Source organism: Trichosurus vulpecula, chromosome 8, assembly GCF_011100635.1.
Source record: "Trichosurus vulpecula isolate mTriVul1 chromosome 8, mTriVul1.pri, whole genome shotgun sequence".
Taxonomy (NCBI): Eukaryota; Metazoa; Chordata; class Mammalia; order Diprotodontia; family Phalangeridae; genus Trichosurus; species Trichosurus vulpecula.
Genome location: NC_050580.1, coordinates 250,604,550 through 250,629,693, shown reverse-complemented (window position 1 = coordinate 250,629,693; position 25,144 = coordinate 250,604,550). Strand labels below are relative to the sequence as shown.

The window sequence follows — 25,144 nt, the reverse complement described above, 5'->3', positions numbered from 1 at the left end:
TATCACTTGGGAGTTGAAAATTTACCTTTCTTGTGGCCTGCAGTGACTAAACATGTTGACCCAAGGTCACAGTATATAGATTTAGGGTTATCATAGTGTCATAGATCAAGAGCTGTAAGGAAATTCAGATGCCCACCAAGTCCCACCACCGCATTTCATAGCTGAGTTTAAGTGGCTTGCCCAAGATCACACAGGTGACAAAGCATTACCTTATGTTAATTATGGTTCTGCTTTCAAGCACTCCTGTGGGCTCTCTTTCTCCTTTTCTGACCCATCTTCCCCTTTTCCCTATCTAGAATACACTCCCGCCCACTCCATAACGCTCCCGGTGGAAATCTGCAAGGTCTGCCTCAGGTGCTATCTCTTCAGTCAACCTTTGCCTCAGCTAAAAATGATTTTGCTTTCATTTTTCTTTAGGGTATTTTGTCTGGATCTCTCTTTTGCCCTTATCACATTCTATATCATAGCATATTTATTTTGGCAGATGTCATTTCCCCAATAGACGGCAAGCTCCTTTAAGGAAAACAATTAATAATCAGCTAGCTCTGGCTGGCTAGCTGATAGTTAAATTTTCAGTGTGCGCATTTATAGTGCAATCTTCCAACGCTACACATCTGGGCTTGCAAGATTTTGTGGTTGTTGGTGCTGCGAGCCTAGACTTCATAAGTGCTAATAGTGCGGATGGAAATGTAAAAGTGTGTCTCGCATTTCCCTCCCTCCAGTCTATCGTTAAACATTTACCAGCACCCTACCGATAATAGTTTACTTACGGAATGCTCTAAGATTTGCCAAGTATTTTACATACATTATCTCATTTTGGGAGTCTTTGAAAAAATATATCCAACAGGGCTTTGCATACAGCAGGTGCTTTATAAGAGTCGGTTGAATTAAATGAACCTAAATTGAACAGAATGTTTGAACTTCTAGGTTAATTTAGAGATCATCTGTTCCAACCCCTTCGTTGCACATCTGAGGAAACTGAGGCAGAGTGGGGAAATGATTTGCTCCAGGATGAGTCATTCCAATTTGTTGCGCTAGCAAATTTTCACAGGTGTCTCAAATACGCATCAGATCTTATTTCTGAGGCAATCTATGTCTTAGCACTAATCCCTTTATTTTTATTTCTTCTTGACATTTATGTGTATGAATGGCTTGATGAGATTTTTGAGGTTTTATGAAAGTAAAAACGTTGCATGTTTGGACATGCAGCCTCCTCCACCCTCGCAGCCCAAAGGGATTTCTCCCTCTTCTGACCTTCCACTTTTTAAACTACTCATTCCAATATGTACTGTAATTATTTAAGTCTTATTCCTTCCATATAATTATAAACACCTGTAGAGTAGGATGGTCTTCCTTGTCTATACAGAATGCCTAGCACAGAACTTTATACACATAAGTACCCAGGAAATGGTGCTGGTTTTTAAAATCGTTCATTTAGATCTAGGATAAATATCTTCTTGTCCAAATGCTTCATTTTTACAATTAAAGAAACTGAGTCCCAGAAAAGTCCCAGAAATGATTTGTGTAAGATCACACAGAGATTAGATTTGAACTCATATGCTCCATATCCCCCTCAGCTTAATGATTTTTTCCTGTGATTTTAAAAGTGTAGGGCAGTCTCTGACGTGGAAACTCAGTCCACCAGTGCAGATTAACAACTCATTTGTAATTTATAGTCTTAGAGAGTTGCATAGGTCTCTGAGACGTTAAGCAGCTTGCTAATGGTCCAAGGCTGAAGTTAAATCCAAGTTTTTCTGTTTTTCATTCCCTGCTGATCCTGATCATATCTTAGATTCAAAGAAAAGAGGATGCAAAAGAGCTGGTGGGGGAATGATGGGAGGAATTAATTGGAGAACTCTAAAAGGCTGTTAAAAAAAAAAAGAACCTCGCCATTCTGGTATGGTTTTAAAAAAAAATCCACGTTTTCCTTATGTCTTCTATGATTTACTGTAGTTTATGCACGCGAATGCATAATATGCATCTTGGGGACCACAAACCTTGTTTATTCCCGTTCCTGCCGGGCCCTGGAGGTTCCTGAGAATTGAACGGATTAAAAGTGTACTTTCTCAATCGTTCAGTTGCATTTCACCCTTTTTCCCCCTCTTTTGGCGTCTTTGCCCACGACTCCTCTCCCTCGCCCCCCACTTTCGTGGGTGAGAGACCCAGAGGCCCTAGTCGTGAGCACAAGGTCGTTTTCCATCAGAAAACAAAACAAAACAAACCCGGGGCTGGCTGGTCAGCTGCGTGTTCACCAGCGCCTAATGGCAAACCGGGCAGCGGCCACCTCCTCTCGTGGGGCCCGGGTGTTGGGGAGAGGGCGTGATGAGCACTAGGACCCAGCAGGAGTTTGGGTAGTTCTCGGGGTTTCAGCAGTCCCTCTGACACCACCATAGCCCCGGGAGCATGGAGCCTGGGCTACGGCCGCGATCCGCTCGCAGGCAGAGTTCTCAATATTGAGCCGAACCAGAATGAAAGCATTAAGCGGGAGACTCTAACCCAAGTGGAACGTCAGCCTGGGCCGAGGGGAGCCCCAGCGGGGGGACAGACGATAAAAGGTAACTAAAATGGTTTCCATTTCCTGCCTCCTAATCTCCAGCTCGGGGTTTAGCATTGTCATTAGGAGCCTATAAAATGTAGAGGCGGCTGCATGAAAAAAAATAAGAATATTGCAAAAAAAATACTCCGCAAACTTTAATTTTTCCTTTCTTTTTTTAAAAAAGGAGCTTTTCCCCCCTTTAAAAAATTTCCACCTGGTTTTCGCATTGATTTACAGCATGCAGTGAAAATAAGAAAGCCTCAGACAAGAGCAAGGTAACTTTAAAAAAATAGTTTTATCTTAAAACTTAAGTTCACTTGCATAAAAAAAAAAAAGTTTTTTTCCCCCAAGCATTTGTGAGGGTCAGCGTCGTAATTTTTATTTTGTGCATTTCATTTCCGCGGCATCTGCCAGCAGAGAAAAATCTTTAAGTGACTCAGTGAAATCCTTGATATGGTGATATTTAATGACTTGCCGGACGTGGAGATGTTCTCCAGATGTTACTTTTATGGCGATGGAACTCACATGTGAAATGTGCAGTTCGGCGGAGTTGACGGGGCTGCGGTTCCAGCTGCTTTATTGTTGTTATAAACAGAGTGTCAAATCTGTGGACAGTTTAGACCAGCCTTTCGAACGCCGGGGGCTTGGCAGACAGACCTTGATAGGACGTGCCCGCAGGAGAGTTGAGACGAAAGGGGAATAAAAACATTTCTCTCTCTGCGACGCACATTGTTCCGAGGCGAAAACCATTAGGGTTATTGGAAGCTGAGAAGCATGTTTTGCTTTATGCTTCGAAAACGACATTCGAGGAAGAGAAGCCTGATTCTTGGCAGGTTTAAACGGTGGGTTTCTTTTCTCCTTTTTTTCCTCTCCCATCTTATCCGTTTCAATAGAGGCTGTCCTTTAGAAGCACTCAAAGGGCAGGTTGTGGGGTTTTTGGGGGGGCGGGGAGCATTTGGGTTGAGAGATTATAATAATGTGAAAATGTATCTAATCTGAAAGGGCTGGTTTGTTAGAAGCCCCCATGTGGAGCCTGTCATATACAGTGTGCTTCCAATTGGTGGACGAGGAAAAATAATCATTTTCCCAAGCTTGGGCAGACATCCTCTTGTATTTCTTTTGTTCCCATCTTCTTCACTGATCGCCAGCTTTGCCTTACTGAGGACCCCAGCCCGGAGAATGCGTATGGGAGAGTCTGAAGCCCTACTTTTTCCATAGAAACTGACTGGTCAGGTGTATTAAGACGGACTCTTGGGAAACCTGTCAGAGTACACTTAAAAACAAAACCTTTCTCTAATATCAGATGACTTTTTTCCCCCAGGGCAAACACTGTTGCAAGATTGATTTTTCAAATTAGGTGTAAACTGTCTTAGTTGTTTTTTTAAATTATTGACTTAAAAAATGTATATTTTTTTTCCAGGATAAAACAGGCCATTCTGGTGGCAAATGCTTTTGCAATAGTATCCTGCTGGCATATCCTTATACACATACTAGCCTAAGTAATTCTCACTTTTTCTTCCTTGTTGTAAGTTGTAAATTGTAGAGAATTTTAACTTATTTTTTCTGTTCTTCTCCCCACTTAAAAAAACAACAACTAAATATGTATTGACATTAGCAGACGTTTTTTAACTCATTATTTGATAGTTCTGGTGGTCTGAGCACCACCATGTTTCATGCACCAAATTTAAGACTGTTGATTAAAAAAGAAGTAAAAGAGCAAACAATGAAAATTAGGTTGCTCACCATTAAAGGAATTGTAGCATCTGGTATGAGAATGGACAGAATGGATTTCACAGGGAAAAAAAAAAAGGCTTCCTCCACAGTGACTCATGTGGACTAGTAAATATTGTGAAACATTCTCCTTCACTTCTTAAACCGCAAGCTATAAGACCCTTGGAAATTTACATTTGAAGTCTCCCGTGCCTTTAAAAGCACCTCGGCTATTAAAGGGGCACCATCCTGTAAGTTGTGTTAAATGTATAAACACTTTTCTGATTGGCTTAAAAATTTAGAGACAGGAAGTGGATGGTATCTAATAACCGAAGAGTGGAGACGAGGTTGCCATGGAAACTGAGAAGACTAACCATCTCGTCTTCTCCACACCACCTCCCCCCACCCCCCCAACACTTAAAAAAAAAAAACCCTGCGTGTCATCACAAATGCCTGCAGAACATGTTGGCTTCTGTGAGATTCCCACAGCATCTGTTGAAACCTGAGAACGTGCCTGTCAAATCAAGGTCATTTTTCAACAAAACTCTTGGTCTCCTGTATTTCATAACCATCTCTTTTTTTCTAATTAGGAGACTATGCAAAGAGCAAAGACTTAAGAAAACTAATGTGCTTACTTTGCATTTTCTAGCTGGAAAGGAAGGCTCCAAAGGAAAGGGTTTGGAGACACTGTAATTGAGATGCTTCTTCTACTTAGTTCCAAAGGCCAGTGCTTCTCTAAGAAAGGCTTTTCAGGGCAGTCGAGGTTGGGCTTTTTTACCTCTGGGGAGAATATATCTTAATGAAGTTTTACTTTGTGCCAGAGTGTGTTCAAAGTTAAACTAAAGCATTTCAAGTGGGAGGGGCATTTAGGAATTTTGCTTGAAAGCAGCCTGGGAAGAAGACTTGCTGGGACTGGAGCTCCCTTAAGAGGAGGCATCAGAGATAGCAGTGTTCTCCAGCAGCAGCTAGGTGTAGAGTCAGAGGAGGGGGGACAAGTGGTATCTCAGCAAACCTTGGATTAGAAACAGGACCCGATTCAACACTGCTCAGATCATTCGTCCCACTGTGCCTATCTATGGATATATTTATTGGGTTAGCTTTTAAGTGAGCCTTTGTGAGTGAGGAAGGGTGATTTATCCGTTGGGGAAATTGCAGTGTTCCCACAGATTTCAGGGTAAAAATGACACCCAAGCCACCCCGGCCGGAGAGGACCCCTCTTAACTGGACAGCTGTTGGCTTGGTATTTGGCAGAGGGTAAAGGGTTCTTTAAAAAAAAATTGGCTTTGAGTTTCCCAGTTTTAAACTTCTGAATCTGATCGGACCAGATTTCTTCATCCCTTATGGCTCTTGTTAATAGCTTAAGTATATGTTTTCTTTGGAAGTCTTTAATTTCTTTATATTCCCTCAGAAGTATTTCCCGTCCAAACAATGTATTATATGGGCTTTTAATGTTCTCTCTTAATCATACATACTCAGTTTGACGTGTCTCTAAAATCACCACTTGTCTTCACTAGCAAATACCCTTTGTTTTAATCACTTAATGATTTTTGCAGGAAAAGAGTCCCAACATAAATGTTTACTGGGTTTACCTAATATTCTGTGGCCATGTAACATATAGGAGAGCTTTTGTGATTTGGCAAATACTTGGCAGACCTAGTAGGTCAGATTTTAACTGATTTGGAATTTAGTGAAGAACTCAGACTTTAATAGCCCAAGTGTTCTCTTCTAGCAAAGGATTTCCTGTTGGGAGACTTCTTATCTGAAAGTGTGTTCATTGGCAGGAAATATGTCAGTTGCTTGTTTTTGCAAACTGAAGGAAATGAACTGGATTCATTGATTTCTAGAGTCTCCCTAAATTCTCCCTTGCCCCTAACCCCTTGTCTCACCATAGTTCTTTCTAAACTTGTTACTGCAGTAGTCGCTTTGGGGGAATGGCTTAGCCACAAAAGGAAAATGAAATCATATTACCAAATATTCCTTCAAATTTGGGGCTTGTTATTTTTTGACTTGGCAGTAGAAAATAAAATTTAATGTTACCTTGTTCAATTTGTTTCCCATGCAAAACTCTTCATCTCATGCCTTTGAACACAAGTGGGCCCCTGGCTAGGAAAGCTCTACTTTCTCAACTTTGCCTCTTTTGGACACCTGGTTTCCTTTAAGGCTCAGCTCTTGGGCTTCCTTTTACAAAAGGCCCTTTCTGATCCCTTCCCCCCACTTTGATTTCCTTCCCCACCCCATTACTTTGTTTTTATTGTGCGTATCTTTTGTATTTAGGTACATGCCTGCCTGTTCCCCCCTCCCCCCCAAGTAAGCTCCTTGAGGGCTGAAACTTTAATTTTTTTGTCTGTATATCCTCTTGGCCTAGCGCCTGCCTATTTAGCAGGTGTTTATAAATTCTTGTTGAATTCAGCTTAATTTATTTTTTGAATCCAAGTAAACTAATAATAAGATGTTGAGAAAAATACAAATTAGTCTTATTTGTCAATTAACAGCGTATTTACCCATTAACGCTTAATTGCATTTTCTTTTTTAGCAAAGAAATATGCCTCAGTTTGAATAAATAGTAGAGAATGCTGTTGAAATTCAGCATTAGATTGGCCTGGTCGATAGATTATTCTGAAGACGAGAAGGCAGTTACTCAGTTTAGAAATGGTAGTCGAAGATGTGAAAGAGACATTGTGAATGTAGACCAGGTAAGTTTCCAGCTTTACTGTTGTCAGGAAAGGAAGAGATGAATTTTTGCTTATGGCCTCCGCCTTGGCCCTGCTAGCCAATATAGTATCTCTCACCCCCTTTCTGGGCAGTATTTTGTCTATAGTTGAAGGTAAGCTCCCTGAGGCTGAGGACTTTCTTCCTTGCTTATGTTTGTATCTCTAGCTCATAGCACCAGCCTGGCAAACAGTAAGTGCCTAATAAATGTTCTTTATGTATATCTGTCTATGTGAGGTATGAATAATAACTTGTATATAGGTTGTTTGGGACATGGTTGTTTGCATGTTGTCTCCCTCATTCAGCTGTGAACCTCTCAAGAGTTATGACTGTCCTTTGCCTTTTTTTGAATAGTCAATGCTTAGCAAAGTGCCGGGTACATAATAGGTGCTTAATAAATGCTTATCGATTGATTATTGACTGGAAATTAATTTTGTCTGGAAGACATATGATGTTCTTTCTTGGAGGTTGTGATACTTGTTTAAGTTAATGTTTTGTTCCTTCACAAAAATCAAGTGAAGGGGGCATTCCTGAGTAAGACGGTTACGAACATCCCTTTACAAGGCAGTTTGCTTACCAAAGGGAACAAACAGTATATGCTTAGAGCAAACCAATGTTTGTTGTTGTTTGGTAGTTTTTCAGTTGTGTCCGGCTCTTTGTGACCCCATTTGGGGTTTTCTTGGCAGAGATACCAGACAAGTTTGCTGTTTCTTTCTCCAGCTCATTTTACAGATGAGGAAACTGAGGCAGAGAGGGTTAAATGACTTGCCTGTAGTCACACAGCTAGTGAGTGTCTGAGGTAGGATTTGAACTCAGGTCTTCCTGACACCCATGTTCTGAATTCTAGCTGCCCACAATGCAATGTTTGGATCCTAACAAGCAGGGAATAACAGGTAGACTGTCTGTACTTGGCACCTTTTGTTTTTAAATATTTGTTCCCCACGATAAGAACCATGCTTTACAAGTAAGTCCATAAATTCTCTTCACATTTGCCGTTTTATAGGTGAGGAGCCTCTGAGGCCATCGAAATGATTAGCTCAAAGGTACTTAGCAGATCTGGGACTAGAATCTGTCTCCTGATTCCCAGTCCATTGGTTTTTTTCCTACTGTAACATTCTTCCTCCTAAAAAGTGGGGAATTTAAAAATTCTGATTAAACGATGTGTATCATTGTTTAAATAAGCATTTATGTTTTTATGTTATAAAAAATTAGGAATGACATTTTAAAGTGAGATACCTGCTTCGTGATTGATGGCAGAAAACCCACTGGGACTGGAAATAGCCCACCAGTGGTGTCAAACTCGAATAGAAGAGTGTCCACTAATTTGAAGATAAAGATCTTTGTGGGCCACATATTGTCTTAGAAAACCACATATTAACATTATCTTCGTTGCATTGTATTTTTACTTATTTTGTTAAATATTTCCCAATTACATTTTAAACGGATTCCTATAGCACTGGCAGGAGTGTTGTGGGCTGGGATCTTCCTCCCATTATGTTTCACATCTCTGGTGTAGATAGATCCAGCTTGGCACAATGGATGGAGCACTAGACTTGGAGTGACCTTGTGAAGCAAGTTGTTAATCTCTAGCCTCAGTTATACTCATCTGCAAAATAGACACGACAATTCTTTCCCCCCTTTTTTAAAATTCAATTTTTGTTTTATTTTCAGTTCAACAGTTTCTCTCCCTAACCTCCCCTTTCCCCATTCAGTGAGAAGGTAAGAAGAATAAAACTCATCCTAAATATGTAGTGTCAAACAGAACAAATTCCTACATTAGCCAACATCCTGAATCTGCACTCCAGAGTCCATCAGCTCTCTATGTGGAGGAGAAGAGCATGTTCCATCATTGGTCCTTTGGAATTGTGATTATTCATCATGTTGATCAGACTTCCCGAGTCTTTCATAGTTATTTATCTTTACAATATTCTCATTACTGAATAAATTGTTCTCCTGGTTCTGCTTACTTCCTTTTGTAGCAGTTCATACAATTTCCTGGGTCATTATAATCCTTGTATTATCTACTTACTGGGTTGCTGTGAGGGTCAAATGAAAATTCTTTGAAGTGTAAAGTGCCACCAAGACGGGAGCTATTACTACTATTAGTCGGTTCTTGCATACTGGAATTAGAATCAGAAGTCGATTCTCTGCCATCTAACTTAGCTAGGTAACCATAGGCAACTCAGTTAACCTCTCTGAGGCTGACTTTCCTCATTTATAAAATAGGAATAAATGCATACTACTGGTTCTAGGTGCCTTAATAGGATTCAACAACGATTATGAAAAACCTGTTCTATGGAAGGTGTTGTGTTAGGTGCTGAAGATCTGGAGACCAAACACAGAATGGTCCCTGTAACAACAATATTACTTGCAGCTACTGTGGAGGTATGAGGCCAATAACACTAGCATACAGGAAGGCTGCTAGTACAGTTTCTTTGATCTGCTTTTCTAAAGGAAAGCAACTTTAAGGGGTTAACAATCTTACATGCATGAATCATTCACTTAGTTCAGGGGAAAAAGTCAGCACCCTGAACTTCAGATCAAATACAAACAGAAATTAGAAACAGACAAATAACACAAATCAACAGACAGGCTTCTGTCTGACCATAGCAATATATACATAGTTACCAGAGAGAGGGAAGCACCAACATCTGGGTTTTCAAAGTCCGGGAGGGGAGGGGCTCTTAACGGCTACCCAGAGTCTTGCCTGGCCAAATCACATGAATGTTCTTCCAATGAGTGAGCCCCCAAGCAGGATGTTAACCTCAGAGTATATATATTATTTCCAGTCAAGGACTCTTAATTCAATCAAAGACTCTTGATTCAAACAAAGGCAATTCTCAATCAAAGACACTTGATTGCCTTAGTGCTGCGAAGCACTCCAAAAGAAAAAGCAGCAAAACGTCCCACTTTGCTTGCCATTGCAGTCCCTTGACATTAGAAGCTTCCATTTTACTTGGTGGATACATGTGCATAGATAAGAAAAGAAACAAAAGTATATAAACCCGTATATTTATGTATTTTATTATATATCCTTGATCTTAACTATTATTGTTCTCTCTCGAAATTATTGTAATATATAATGTTATTTGAAAATAACATAGAGGTTATAGAATATAATATTTACAACATATTATTCCTTATTATAATAAGTTATAAATAACATACATATAACGATGTTATAAATAACGTAATCTATATTATATACATATATTTTTAAAACACAGTATAATAATTTCAAGAGAAAAAGAAGTCACAGCTCAGATTAGGAAAGATTTTTCATCAGAAGTAGAGTCTTAGGAATGATTTGAGAGAAGTTGTAGAGTCTATGAAACAGGAAGAATGAGGAAGAAATACACTATGGATAAGGGTGGGGGGTGACCCTAGCTAAGGCCATAGAGAATGGAGGGTTTTGTGAGGAAGTATTTTCTGAAATCGAGTGTTAGAGGAATGTAACTCCGTGTATTATGACGATTATCTGATAGCGGGTGCTGGAGGCATGATAACACCAAAGAGAAATGAAAAAGATTTCTTTTACCCTTGCCCAGAAACCCTCAACTGACCTAAGGAACCTGAAGGACCTGAACGTTATCTTCTGATGCAGATTTTTAAATACTGAAATCAGAGAATAATAACGGTGGTATTCACCTTTAGCCAACATTTTGCAAAGTGATTTCCTCACGTTAACCCTTTGTGGTAAGTACAACAAGCCATATTAAAGAGAGGCCAAGCCACTGCCCATTGAGAACCAGGAAGCGATGGAACCATTTCTGCTTGAATTCAGGTCTATATGACTCCAGAGCCCAGTATTCTTCTTTTCACACCTTCCTGCCCTACCATGCCATGCTGCCATTCTCAGATGCAACATCAAGAGCCTTAAAAATGAGATCTTGATCAGTCTGGGATTTTTCAGCTGTTATTTTTGCCCAAAGTTGGAGATTTGACTTACTCCATCCCTCCCACCCTATTTATGGTCTACTGAAAATTTTTTGTGATTAATTGCCTTTTGTGAAATGAGAGTTCTTATGCCCTGTCTAGAAAACCTTAGTGACAAGTGAGATAACTTATTGGTGCCAGGTGAATATCGTTTGTTTCTATGCATGCTTAAACATGATATGAGACCCTGTGAAAATGGTAGTATCATCATGGGTCTCAGTCCTTCCTTTTACCCAGGTGTGATGTGTTAGAAAGAACACAGGATTTTTAGCCCAGAAGCCCTGGGTTTGACTCCCCTATCACTTACTAGATCTGTGAGCCTGGGCAAATTATTTCATCTATCTGAAGCTATTTCCAGATAAAGAGTCAACGTACCAATGTATATGGTGACCCTCGGCAAGTCACAGTGTCTCTGGGTCTCAGTTTCTTTATCTATAAGATGAAGGGCTCCAAGGTCAGTTCTAGTTCTAAACTGATGATCCCATGACCTTAAGTTGCTAAATAAATGTCAGTTATTATTATTCATACTAGGAAGGAGGGGAGGAGATAGGAGGTGAGAGCCTCATCTACATCCTCTGAGACCATCACCTTACCCTTGTCCATTCTGGAGAATAGACTGGTAGATTGTCAGCAATATAGTGAACGGGAAAATCTTCTGAGGTACTTTTTCTTAAGCATAGAAAGCCTGGCTCAGAACAGGGGAATGGCAGATCACTAAAGCCAAGTTTGCTTGCTTATTCATTCATTCATTCATTCATATGTTGTACTTACACCAAAAGAAAAAACATGGCATTTCCCTATATACAGAGGAACCCCAAAAGGGGGGTCGTATGTAAATCCACAGCTCTATTAATATAGTTTTAAAGGTAGGTAATAAGTCCACCTTTTATGTTCATATTCATCCTGCTTGTCTGTTTACTTTTGAATTCCATCTGTCCCTTCCCCTGCATTTTCTCCTAAGTACTTCAGTGATCCCCTTTTCTTTCTTTTTTTTTTGGAGGGGACGCATTATCAGTAGCTCCTTCCCTTCTCTCCCCCCACAAAAATCCCAGAAACAAAACCTGCATAACAGAAAAGCATATTTAGGCAAAAATAGCCAACACCATTGGCCATATCTGAAACTGTGTGTCTCCTTTTGCATCTTGAGATCATCATCTCTCCATCAGCGAATAGGTGTAATTCTTCATCATCAGTCTTTGCAGTTAACACCCTTCTCTGTTCTAACTTTATCTGTGACATACCTGCGTTTGGGCTCTCTTATGTAAATAGAAGAGCCTTTCCTATGAGAGGAAGAAGTGATTCCCCATTCTCTTTTTGTCTGCCACCCCTTCGGTGTGTCTATATTAGCCCTGACCAGTCGCATAGAGGTCTTGCAAGTAGTCTCATTACTTCAAGACACTTGATTAAGGTAATAAATATTCTGTGAAACCATAGACCTCCAAACAACTGGTCTTAGAAATATTTCTCAGCTACTTTCTATGAAAAAGACAGATAACAATGAAGAGTTTAATGGTTGGCATTGAGAGTGGTTTATAAAAGTTACCAACTCTTATCGTGTGTGAATCACATTTCATAGACTCAGAACATTAGAGCTGGGAGGGACCTTAGACTCATGGACTTTAGAGGCTTAGAACGGTGTAAGATAAGGGCAAGAAATGACTTTAAAGTCAATAGAATGTTAGGGCCATAGGGGAGTCTAGAGTTCAATAAGCTCTAAAAGGTTCTGCCTAGGAATAAAGACTGGTCACGGGCCCAATAATGAACTTGGTATCTATTTTCCAAGATTATACTAGACGATACTGGAACTAAAAGTTCCTTCTAGTGCTAAACCTATGAAGCGATGGCGAGCCTAGCTCAGTGCTAAAAGGCTCGTCATCATGAGTTTGGGTACTAGATGAGTTGGGTCCTACCTAGATGGAAGGGCTGGTCATAGACCCAGGAGTTAATTCAGTGGCTTGTTGTACTAGATGACCCTTGGATTGGAAGTCCTTTCTAGAGCTAAACTTAGGAGCCTATGACCAGCCTAGCCAAGTTGGGAGAGGCTCATCACAATAAGTTTGGGTACCAATTTTGAGGGGCTACTCTAGCTTACTACTAAGACATCCTGTATTTGTGGAGGGAAGGGGGGCTTGGATTCACAGATCCTTCAAGTAGAGAAGTGAATTATTTGTCACTTGTGAGCTGTATTGAACAGATGCTGTAGCCTCTACGTTCCTATGAATACGTTCAGTGTAGAGGCAGGATGTAGGCTAATAACCAGTGTAGTTGCTCTCTCCATCTATGCAGATTTCAACCATTGTATACATTGGTAAATGGTCTTTGAGAGTGTGTGTGTGTATACACACAACACATATCCATCCATCTATCGTAATCTTACTTATCTAATCTATCTATCTCTCGATCTATCTGCATGTGGCCAACCTGTTGATGGCCCTCTGGGAACTTAGAATCACTAGGCCTAGACTTGCAGCTTTTCTAGCTTGGTAACCTCTTCCATAATTGGTCCTCCATTAGCATGAACCCAGGGTCCTCTCCACTTCCCCAGGAGACATCAGAAGAAAACCTTTTATCAGTGGCGTTCTAGAACACTATCTAAATTAAGATAATCTATTTCTTGTGAATATGTTTAGTACCTTTTCAGCATTTTGATAAAAAAAACTATAAAAAGCAGCAAAAGCTACAGAGAAGAGGAGACAAACTTTTAACAAAAGGTATTTTGGGGGAATGTCTGGAGACCTTCAGCTAATCTATTAATTTCAGTAGGTCTTGTATCTTTTGATATTTTAATTGGCCAGGTCCTACCCTGGAGTAAATTACCAGGATCAAGGTAATCTGGTTTTAATTCCAGTTCTGCCGTTCACCTTGGCCAACTCTCTTCACCTTTCTGCAAGTCTATTAAAAATAGTCTTATCTATTAAAAGGGGGGGTTGGACTTGATGATCTCTAAGGCCCCTCTTGAAGACATTACAAATTCTTTGATTTTTCCCCTCCCCTTACCTACAAATTAGGCACATGGTAATATTTTGGGACTCTGAGGCAGCTAGGGTTCCATGCGTTTCTGGAGGAACAGTGATACAGTGAAGATATTAAATTATGCTAAAGGGTTAATATGTCCTACAGAGACCTTAGCCAGCCTAATTTGCACCCTATGAAAAGAACCACTGACTCACAGGTGAGCGGGAGCTTGCCCACTATAAGATGCTAGAAGGTACAAAAGAGAAATCTTGTGCGAAATGAGGCTATGGACTAAGTCTCTATAATGTCCTTTCCAGCTCTAAAAATTCTGTGCTTCTCTCTGTGTGTCTAGGATGTGTAAGATAGGGAAAGTTTATCTTTCTGGCTGGATACAGCTCTGTCCCATCCCGGCCCGGTTGCCAGCTTCGCCACCACTCAGCATCACTTACTTGAGTGTCATACTCAAAGGGACCAACTGTTCTCTGGTTTGTCTGTTTACTTAATCATAGAGCTAGGAAGTGTATCCAGTTGTTTCCCTTTGCAGATATGGAAACTGAGGTCCAGTAAGGGGAAGTGACTTGCTCAAGGTCATGAAGCCATTTAATAAGAAACATGGAATTAGAATCCAGGATTCCCGAGCCAAGACTACACCAAAGAGTCGTATATTTATTCCTGTTTCATTCATTCGGCGGACAGTTATTACTCTAGGTTGCTGCTTATCATTTGGGGCCCAACTCCTTCCTCTGCTTCACATGAAACTGGATTCTCCTTCCTTTCCCAATATTAGGGAAAACACTGTGATCCTGGCGTAGAAGACAGGAAGGAGATCTTGCCACTTGGCGGGGGCCATGAAGCTACGCCTGGGCATGAAAGCTGACGGTGGGAGGGACTCATATTTAACAGGGAGCATAATGGGCTTCTCACAGGCATCCCAGCCTTGTTGATCCTGCGCTTATCATGTGGGATGCGTGTCCTCTTATAGTGGAAAACTATAACTATAATTACTAGACATATATAATAAACTATATATATATATACACATTATATATACCGTACTATATATAAATATACTATACCTATAATTACTATATATAATATATATACTATGACTATATAAATATACTATACTATAACTATAATTACTATATATAAAATATACTATATATACACACACTGCTATGACTAAATATACTATACTATAACTATGATTACTATATATAATATGGCATATTATATATAGTATATATACACTATATATACCATGCTATGACTATATATAAATATAATTACTGTACCAGAAGTATAGTAGAAAGACTGGGAGTTGAGGAGCCCAGATTCTAGTCCCGACTTTGGCTGCTCACTAGGATCTTGAAGCTTTTAACAAGTCGTTTCCAGTTCTTTTTGTGTTATCTTCCCCCTTGAGGATGAGACCGTCTTGGTTGCTTGTGTTGATGCTCTCTGCGCTCGATACATGTTTAATAAAGGCTCTCCCTCTCTGTCGGTCTAGGTCTTCTTAGATTCCCCATTTATAAAAATGAATCCGGTAAAACCAGATGATCTTGAGTTTGAGTCTTGGTTCCAACCCTTAATTGTACCCTAGTTAAATTGCTTTCCCTTCTCCAAGGTTGTTTCCCCATCTGTAAATTGGGGACATAATAATACTCCCTATATCACAGGGTTATTGTGAGGAAAGCATTTTTTAAACTCTAGGTCATTTTCGAAAGATAAGGTTATTACTGTTTTCTCTTGGACTCCTTTCAGTTTCTGTGAGTCAGCTGGGAGTTGTACAGGCACAATGATAAAACAACTGGTAAAAAAAATGTATACTAGTTCTTTGACATAAATGTGGCAAAAATAGGCAGTTGTTTGCATTTGGTCATTGAATTTACCAGCTTGGTCAGAATTGGTGCTATTTTGTTTATAGAAGTGGTATCTGAGGATCACTCTTAAGTCTGACCCAAGGAAACTGCTTTGGTTATAAAGACCCTTTTTTTTTAAATGGGCTTCTCTGGGTCAGCTACAGAAAGCTATATCCCCTAAAGGATGAAGTTATCCCTTCCCATGGGAGAAATTGTGCGTGGGGTACCCCAAGATTGAGCATCATATAGCGAAAGCGGAGAGCTGGAGTAGTTTCCTCAAGGTGATTGGTCCCATTGGTAGCCACATTTTTGAACTTGGAGCAAATGGCACGAAATGCATCCTCAGACTTGCTACTGGAGGAGGAGGGACTAAGAAGGCGCTCACCTGCAGTATAGCGGCCAGGACAAGGAAACGCACCATCTGGTAGATTCCTATACTAACTAGTTATTCTTGCCAACTAGGTCCTAAGCTCGGTTGTTGCTATGCTACTGAAAGATGGCAAATGCTGTCAGCTCCCTCCAAATTTCATCACTCTGGAGCAAATCCCAGTTGCCTTACCCTAGTTAATGGCACTGTGCTGGATGAGAAAGGGATTAGAGTGGAAATAGCAGGAGTAAATTTTGTATATATGACTAGATTTCTATATTTTGTGTAGAAGAGATGGGAATGCAGCAGCCATTCATGGGACCTGCCCCAGTGCTCTCAGCTGATCAGTACGGACACTTTAACTTGGTCCAGTTTTCCCAATGTGGGCTGGTTTACCCCTACTTGGGAAGCCTGGTTTTGATGCGGGCCTTGGAGTGGGAGATAGGCCTATAAATGCTGCTCTTGGTGTGGATACCTGATTGCCTTTGGCCCTGCTCAGCACAGGTGAATTTAAGCAGTCCATCAGCCTGTGTTCTCCCGTGACTAGAGAGATATGGCAAAGCTGAGCTTCGTCCCTGTGACCCCGATTCTGTCTTTCCATTATAGCTGACCATTCCCAATAAAATAGTAGGTCAATTAGACAACAGTGAATTTACACCTAGATTTGTGTGCAGTCACTTCCGTATGTATTCAGTAGAAGGATGTTCACAGAATCCTAGATTTAAGAGAATTTAGAGGTTAGCTTGGTTGACTCCTGCTTGAAACATTAATCTCCTCTAAAGTATCACTGACAATTACCCATTCACCCTCTACTTGAATACTTTTACTGACCAGGAACTCTGTTGTCTCTAGTTAAAGTGGCTCATACCATTTTTGGATCGCTGTAATTACAAGGTTATTTCCTATTTTGAAGTGAAATCTGCCTCTCCAGCTTTTACCCAATAGTCCTGGGGTTTTTTTGTTGTTTGTTTGTTTGTTTTTATGGCAGCTAGGTGGTACAGTAGATAGAGCACTGGGCTTGGAATCAGGAAGACACATCTTCATGAGTTCAAATCCAGCCTCAGATACTTACTAGATGTGTGACCTTGGACAAGTCACTTAACCCTGTTTGCCTCGGTTTCTTCATCTGTAAAATGAGCCAGAGAAAGAAATGGCAAACCGCTCCAATATCTTTGCCAAGAAAACCCCAAATAGGGTCACAAAGGGTCAGATACAACCAAAACGACTCAACAACAACAAAAGGAATAATTTTACCCCATAGTCTCTTACCCAGAAGCTCTCTAGGGCCAAGAAGAATTAAATTTAATCCTTCTTCCACTGAATACTCTTTTAAATATTTAAGTACAGTGAAGCAGCCCATCCTACATGTATTCCTCTCCAGAACAGATATCACCATCTGACTGTTTTGAGTCCCCTCCTTCATCAAGCCTTCCCTGACTACTCCAGTCCACACCAGTCTCTCCTTTATCTGAATGTCTATTGTGTTTACTTTAGGACTACATAGTTTGTTTTTTGAAGCACTTAAGTCCTGCATTTGTTTCGTTGGTGTACATAGGACTTGGAACTGGAAGGAAACCTGAAGTTCTTCCTTCTGATCCTTCATTCTTCTAAAGCAGCTGAACAAGAAGCTGAGATACAGAGAGGGAGGACAGGGAAGTAAGAAGTCAATCTGGGTTTGGAATCTCCTCTAAATGCCTCTCTGAATCTACCCATTGCTCCGGAGGCCGTCCTTCTGTTCTGTGGCTATGAGTATGGTAATTACACTGCCCATCTGCCAGCTCTTGATCTTGATACATGATTGATCCACTTCCCTAAGTTCCTGTAGTACCTCTCGTGTTCTTCAAGTTCTCTCAGAGCTCGCTAACAGGGGTTAAACCGATGCATCTGCCAGGGGTTTTAATATACTACAATGTAGATCATCTGGGTCTGGTAACTTGAAATAGCATCCCAGATACAGGCTGTTTGTCCTTCTCCTCATTTCCCTTTGAGTTTTATTTTTCTTTATAGGAAAAAGCAGTACAATAAGAGTTGAGTAGTTCATCCTTCTCGTTGTCTGGTATTATCATTTCACCCACACAATGGAGTAAGTCTTATCCTTTCTTTGATCCTCCTCTTTCTTCTACTGTGGAATAATAATAATAATAAAATATCCCCTTTGTTCTCAATATTCCTTGCCAACCTCAGCTCATTCTGGGCTTTAGCGCTTCTGATGATACTCTTAGAGGACTAAGTCTTTTGTATTCATCCTCAGTTAGGCGGCCTTGTTGCTATTGTTTTTTTTACATGTGAGTTGCTGATGAATTCCATGTACTTTACCTTTTTTTTTTAAAGCATTATCATTATCAGAATAATTTCTGCTTAAATCTTGAGAATTTCACTCTTGAGTACCCTTTATTCCACTTGGGCCAACTTCCCTTGAAGAATATTAGACCAACGGATCCCATTTATTCTCTTCTAAACCTTTTGAAATCTGTTCTTTCTCAACATAGAGTGTATATCAGTCTATGCTTTCCTTTCCTGTTTTTGAAAAGCCTTAGAAAGCCCTTCTGGTACTAACTAACCTTCAGCCTCATTATTCGCTATTCCCTTTCCCGTATTCAACTTCCCTTTCTAAGCTCTGTGCTGTGGCCAACTGGTCTTCTCTCTGTTCCATACACATACATAGCCTTTCATCTGCAGTATCTGTGTCTTTGTATTTGCCAGTTCTCGGGCTTTGAATGCCATCCTCCTCACCTTTGATTGCTAGAATTCATCTCTTCTTCAAGATTCACCTTAAGCCCCACCTCTACATGAAACCTTCTTCCTAATTGCCTATTCCCAGTTGCTTGTTCCTCTCTCCCTAATTACCTTGTATTTATTTTAAATATATTTAAGTAAACATTGTTCTCCTCCAATAGAATGTAGGCTCTTAGAGACTAAGGATTTTGTTTCATTTTTTTGTAACTGTATCCCTAGCACCTGATTCAGTACCTGTTACCTTATTAGTACTAAAATGCTTGTTGATTGGTCAGTCATGAACTCTGATAAAGTAATCACTTGCTCCCAAGGTTCTCTTCATTTTAATTTCAGCACCCAGTTCCTTTTTATTGTTCAGAATTCAATCTAAAATACCATCTCCCTTTGTCATTTCCTTTACCTTTTAAGAGTGAAATTATCAGTAAGCCAAATCACAATTCTTGGGGTTGGGGTGGTGGGAGGCATTGAGAGAGTTTTTATCAAACATCCGATGAATTGACATTCACCATGACCACAGTGTCTCACTTCTGATAGAAGTCTTAGTTAAGGCATGATAGCTGTCTCTAAATATCTGAAGACCGGTGATTAAAAAAAGAAAGAAAGAAAGAGGCTCATTCTGCTTTACCCTAGAAGAGAGGATGAGAACCAACTGTTGTTAGAAATTTCAAGAAGACAGACGCATTGCCAATTTGGAGATGTTTCCAGAGCCCTTCATCCAATTCATCCCTTCTGTCCTGGGTGGTCTGTAGTACACCTGTATGACAGTATAACGTCTGTTTCTCTCTCCATTGATCCTTACCCAAATACTCTTCATTCTCAGGTTCCTGGATTCCCTTACATGGGTTAATCTACTTAATATGCAATCCTATTCCATGGCTCCTTTTATAGCTCTTCTCCTTTTGAATAAGGGATTCCCTTGCAGGGTTGTTCTCTAGGCTTGGGTCTCATCCCAAGTCTGAGTGATAATGTGGAGAGACTGCTGAATTTCGATTTGAAAGACCTGATTTCCAGTCTTGGCTCAGACACTCCCCTGTCACCTCTGAGCTTCAGTCTTCTTATCCGTAAAATGGAGGGATTAGGGCAAGGTGACTTCTAAAGCCCCTCTCCCAACTCTCTGTCTTTATGCCTTGCCATTTTCTTCTTTTCTTTGGGATCTTTCATTCACTCTGTTGATCACTTCTGTTTTTGTGCATGGATTTTTATGAAAGCTGTGGGGTTTATTGCGGATTCTTACTTGGATATTTTCTTCCCTCGGAGTTGCTTGCCTTTTTTTCTTTTATTCTTTTCCCCGTGTTGTACCTCTGCTCTGGTATATCAGACTCCAGTTCCTCTATTTTTTAGTTGAAAGCTCCTTTGATCAGGGACTGATCAATACCAAAATGTACAGGGTTCTTAACCTTTATTTTTTCTCATGATCCTTTTTTATAGCAGTCATAGACTCCTTTTCAGAATATCTTAAACACATAAAACAAAGTATATGGGATTACAGAGGAAATCAATTATGTTGAAATATAGTTATTAAACATTACAGAAATGATGGGCTCTAGGTTAAGAATCTCTGCCCTAGAGGCATGTTTCATACTTTGTATTTGTATCTTCAGTGCGTAGCATAGCATAGTGCCTAGCACATGTTGCTGTTCAGTTATTTCAGTCATGTCCAACTTTTTGTTTGGGGTTTTCTTGGCAAAGCTACTGGAGTGGTTTGCCATTTCCTAGATGAGAAAACTGAGGCAAACAGGGTTATGTGACTTTCCCAGGGTCACATAGCTAGTAAGTATCTGAGGCCAGATTTGAACTCAGGAAGATGTATCTTACTGACTGCAGGCCTAGTGCTCAATCCAATTACTCCTGGCACATAGTAGGTGCTTAATAAATGCTTGTTGATTGCTGTCCACCCATTTCTTTTTAGATAAAGATTGCACATTGAGTGTATCAAAATTTAATATTTATAGATGATTTAAAAGCTGTGATTCATCTTTTTTTTTCTGCCATGTTGTAGTAGTCCCTGGGTACCACACACAGGGTTTGGGATCATTTTGTGCTTTTTGTGGATTGCCATGACCAAAGAATTCATCGCTTAGGGATCAACCTACTGGTACTTAACTTTTCTGTACTTAGGTTGGCTCTCAGAACCCTGCACTTAGAATCTTTCCAGCTTTGTAGACTCTGTCAGAACTTGAGCTTCACTGGCATAACCTTTAAGAAGCCAGGGGTTACATTTATGCTACAGTGAGTCATTAGAGTAGGACATTTGTCAAAGTCACACAGCACGTTGGTGCCTTCACAAGGACTTGGACATGGAACAGAGAGGTCTTTGCTCTAGAGACAACAACGGGCCCATGTATGTGAGTAGAGTTTCCTTCATTCTCCACCTCCCTCTTTCTCCCTGACCCTGTGAGTAAGGGTACTAATTCTCATGCTGTGCCCTTGGGTCAGATCTTTGGATCACAGAGACAGATGCCCATGATAGGAAGTATGCGGGTTATTTTTTTTCCATCATAACCTAAAGGCTACACTGGTCATGTCCCCATGTAGTATTCTGTTCAAAATGTGTAGATGTGGTCTTTTTATAGCTTGCTATCGTAGGATAGGTAATGAACCAGACATATAATAATGACTTATGTAAACCAATGTTTAAGATAAGTAAGCACACTTTTCACCTTCCTGTATCACCATCACTCGCTGCCACATGGGCAGTCCGATTTTACTGGTGACGGTATTCTGCCATCTTCTCTTATGCCTTAGTATTAGAAGTAGACGGACTCATGAGTTGTCATGGCCAAAGTCATCACTGATGGGCAATCCTGGTGATGATCCTTTCTTAACTTGGCTAGTCTTTGCTAGGTCCACACTAAGCCAGCTTTTCCTAATGAAACTTGTGCTTTGAGTCACTAAAGGAGGAATTAAATTGGTGGAGAAATTGCGATGAGTTTAGAGTGGGTTTTGGAATACAATGGGTCTGTCTTGGATCACATCTACTATAAGACGACTTAGTTACTCAAATTCTCTTCGGATGCTATTATAGGGCAGTTTTATCCATCATTTTCTTTTTATATGTTGTCTCCCCCAATTAGAGAGGGAGTCCTTGAAAGCAAGGACTTTCTAGCATTTTGGTTTCTATCTCCAGTGCTCAGCACACTGCTTTATACATAATAAGTGCTTAATAAATATTTATTCATTCATTCAAGTTGGTTCCATGGCATTGACTCCAAGTATAATAGCAGAAATGCTCTGAACTAGGATGAAAGACATTTGTCTTCGAATTATTTGTAAAACTTTGGGCAAGCCACTCATCTCTGTATTTGCTACCTTATCTGTTAAGATGGGATAACACCATCCCTGCCTATCTCATAGAACCATTACGAGGTCCAGATAAAGTAATGTGCATGAAAACATTTTTATAGCATTTCTGTTAGAAATATTACATTTTCACTAGCTTATCTCCAATAAGCATTTATGAAGCATTTACTGTATGTGAGGCACTGTGCTAAGTGCTGGGGATAGAAAAAAAGGTGAAAATAAAGGCGTAAGGGATGCTGCTCCTACCTTAGTGGAAGAAACAACATACAGACAACTATGTACATGCGAAATACATAACATGTCCCAAAAGCCTTAGTGAAGTTTTAAGCTTTAGTGTTTAAAACTGTGCCAGGACTTTTGGAACACCTCGTACCTAGGTACGTATGAGCGTAAACGGGAGATAATCTCAGAGGAAAGGCACCAACAGTCGGGGAGGGGAACATTAGGAAAGGCCTCTTGCAGAAGGTGGCATTGGAGTGCCCAGGTACATAATCCCAAGATCTTTTGATGATTTCTCTCATCCCACGTATCCAGTCAGTTGCTGATATCTCTTGTACCCATACTTTTCTCTCTGCGCACAGGATTGCCACCCTAATTCATGCCTTCATTATTTCTCACCTGGACAATTGCAGTAGTCTCTTAATTGAATTCTACTGCTTTTCCTCTTTGCTCTCTCTAATCAGTTTTCCATTTAACTGCCAAATTGATATTCATAAAGCACAGATCTGACCGTGACATCCTCTGTTTAAGAAACATCAGTGGAGGAGGGTTGGACTCAGGAAGGCAGAGGGAGAGTCAGTATTTTTTCCTAGCTTTTTCAATATATCCCCTCCACAACAGTCTAGAGACTGAATTCTGATCAGGGAAATACCAAGAAAAGGTGACAGTTATTTTTCCTGCCCAGGACAGCTTAGAAAGGACAGATCTGTGGACGCTGGGGTAGGGACTGACCAGGAATATAAGTAGTATGGCAGCAGCAGCAAGACCGGGAGCATTCTAGTGACTGGGGACAGAAAGGGAACTGAGTGAACACCAGGACAGGAAGCAGTGGGACAGAAAGAGATTCTAGTGGACACTTGAACTAGCACTGGTGCAGGAACAGGTGCCTTCTGGAAGTTCTGTCACCAACTACCCAACTCTAGGTAATAGATATTGGGGGAAAAAGGAATGGCTTTGGTTCTGGACTGCCCGAGTTGAGTGGTGAGCAAAAAATAAATTCTAGATTCTCAATTAGCCATGGGGCTCTCAGCACTGGAGCACAATGGTGAGTTAGTTCTATTAGTCCATCACATAATTCTTCAGTCAAAGCAGGACACCAAGACCAAAGAGGAGGCAGCAGTTCAGTCTCTGAACAAGAAGAGCCTCTTAGAGGGCAAACAGTGACTGAGTCTAACCATAGTCTACTGAAACTCAAGCCAACAAACCCAAAGCTTATGGATGAGGAGCTTGCAGAGTTCAGACTGGAAGGTCAGTAGACATATCTCTCTCTAGATGACACCACTTTGGAAGCACCAAAAACTTGCAGACCCCCAGACTGAGTTGTGAAAGCAGGAGAAGGATAGAAAAAAAAAAGAAGCTCAAACCAGACTCTCACCTCCCCAGGTGAACAGAGCCCAACACTAACATAAAGTTATGAAGTAGGCTGAAAGAATAAGCAGACAAAAAAAGAACCTAACCATAAAATCTACTATGATGACGAGTAAGCTCAAGATACAAGCCAAGAAGAAGAGAATGACTTGAAAACATCTACAAGCAAAGCCTCAAAGAAAAATGCAGATTGGCAAAAAGCTCAAGGAATTCCCAGAAAGGTTAAAGTAAAAGCTAAATAGATAGAAAAAGAGCAAAAAAAAAAAAAGATTTTAAAAACTAAATAAGAGCTAACTAAGAAAGTTAGGAAAAGAAAAGTAATAGCTTAGTCCCAAAAGTACAAAACCTTACTGGAGAAAATAACTCATTAAAATTACGATTAATCAAATGGAAGCTAGTGACTTCATGAGACATCAAGAAATAGTAAAACAAAGTCAAAAGACTAACAATATAGAAGAAAATATTAAGTATCTGACAGGAAATTTCAACAATTGATCTGGAAAATAGTCTGAGATATAATTTAAGAATCATTGGTCTGAAAGCCATGAACCAAAAACAGCATAAACATAATATTTTGAGAAATTATAAAAGAAAATTGCCCAGGTATCTTAGAACCAGAGTATAAAGTAGAAATTGAAAGAATCCACTAGTCACTTCCCAGAACAAACCCCAAAATGAAAATTCCCAGGAATATTGTAGCCAAAATCAAAACTCCCAGGTCAAGGAGAAAATAGTGCAAGCAGCCAAAAAGAAAAAAAATCAAGTACTGTTGAGCCACAGTCGGGTCACACAAGATTAAGCAGCCACCACTAATAAAGGAGGGTTTGGAATATGATATTCTGAAAGGCAAAGGAGCTAGGATTAGAACCAAGAAAACCCTACCCAGCAAAACTGAGTATACTCCTACAAGGGGAAAATGGACATTTAGTGAAATAGGACTTTCAAACATTCCTGATGAAAAGACAAAGAGTTGAATGGGAAATATGACATTTAAACATAGGATTCAAGAGAAGCATAAAAAGGTAACCATGAGTAAGAAATCATAAGGGACTAAACATGCTTAATCTATTTAGATTCTCATATGGGGTGATGATATGTGTAACCTCTCTGAATTTTATCATCTTAGGGAATTTAATTAGATTGAGAACCTGGGTATGATTCCATTATATTGAGATGATTTCTAAAGAATGGAGGAGTGAGAGAGAGGGATGCTGTGGGAGGGGGAGAAAGGGAGAGGAAGAAGGGGAAAATTATCTCACATAAATGGGGCACACAAGGAAAAATTTATATGATGGAAGGGGCAGTGGAAATGAATGAGCAACACTTGAATCTCACTCTCATCTGAACTAGTTCTGGGGAGAAGACTATACATACACACACAGGTACAGAGATTCATGTTACCCAACAGGGAAGTAGGAGGGAAAAGGATTAAGAATAGGGAGTGGAGAG

General features: G+C 40.2%; 1 protein-coding gene across 1 annotated transcript in view; it reads left to right on the top strand.

Moving 5' to 3' along the window:
- The first annotated feature begins 2,389 nt into the window (after positions 1–2,389).
- FOXN3 (forkhead box N3) overlaps positions 2,390–25,144 on the top strand; it is a 498,668-nt gene continuing 475,913 nt past the window's right edge. The window contains exon 1 of the mRNA XM_036769520.1: positions 2,390–2,555. The gene's annotated coding sequence lies outside the window, so the exon portion shown is untranslated. The remainder of the gene's footprint in view (positions 2,556–25,144) is intronic.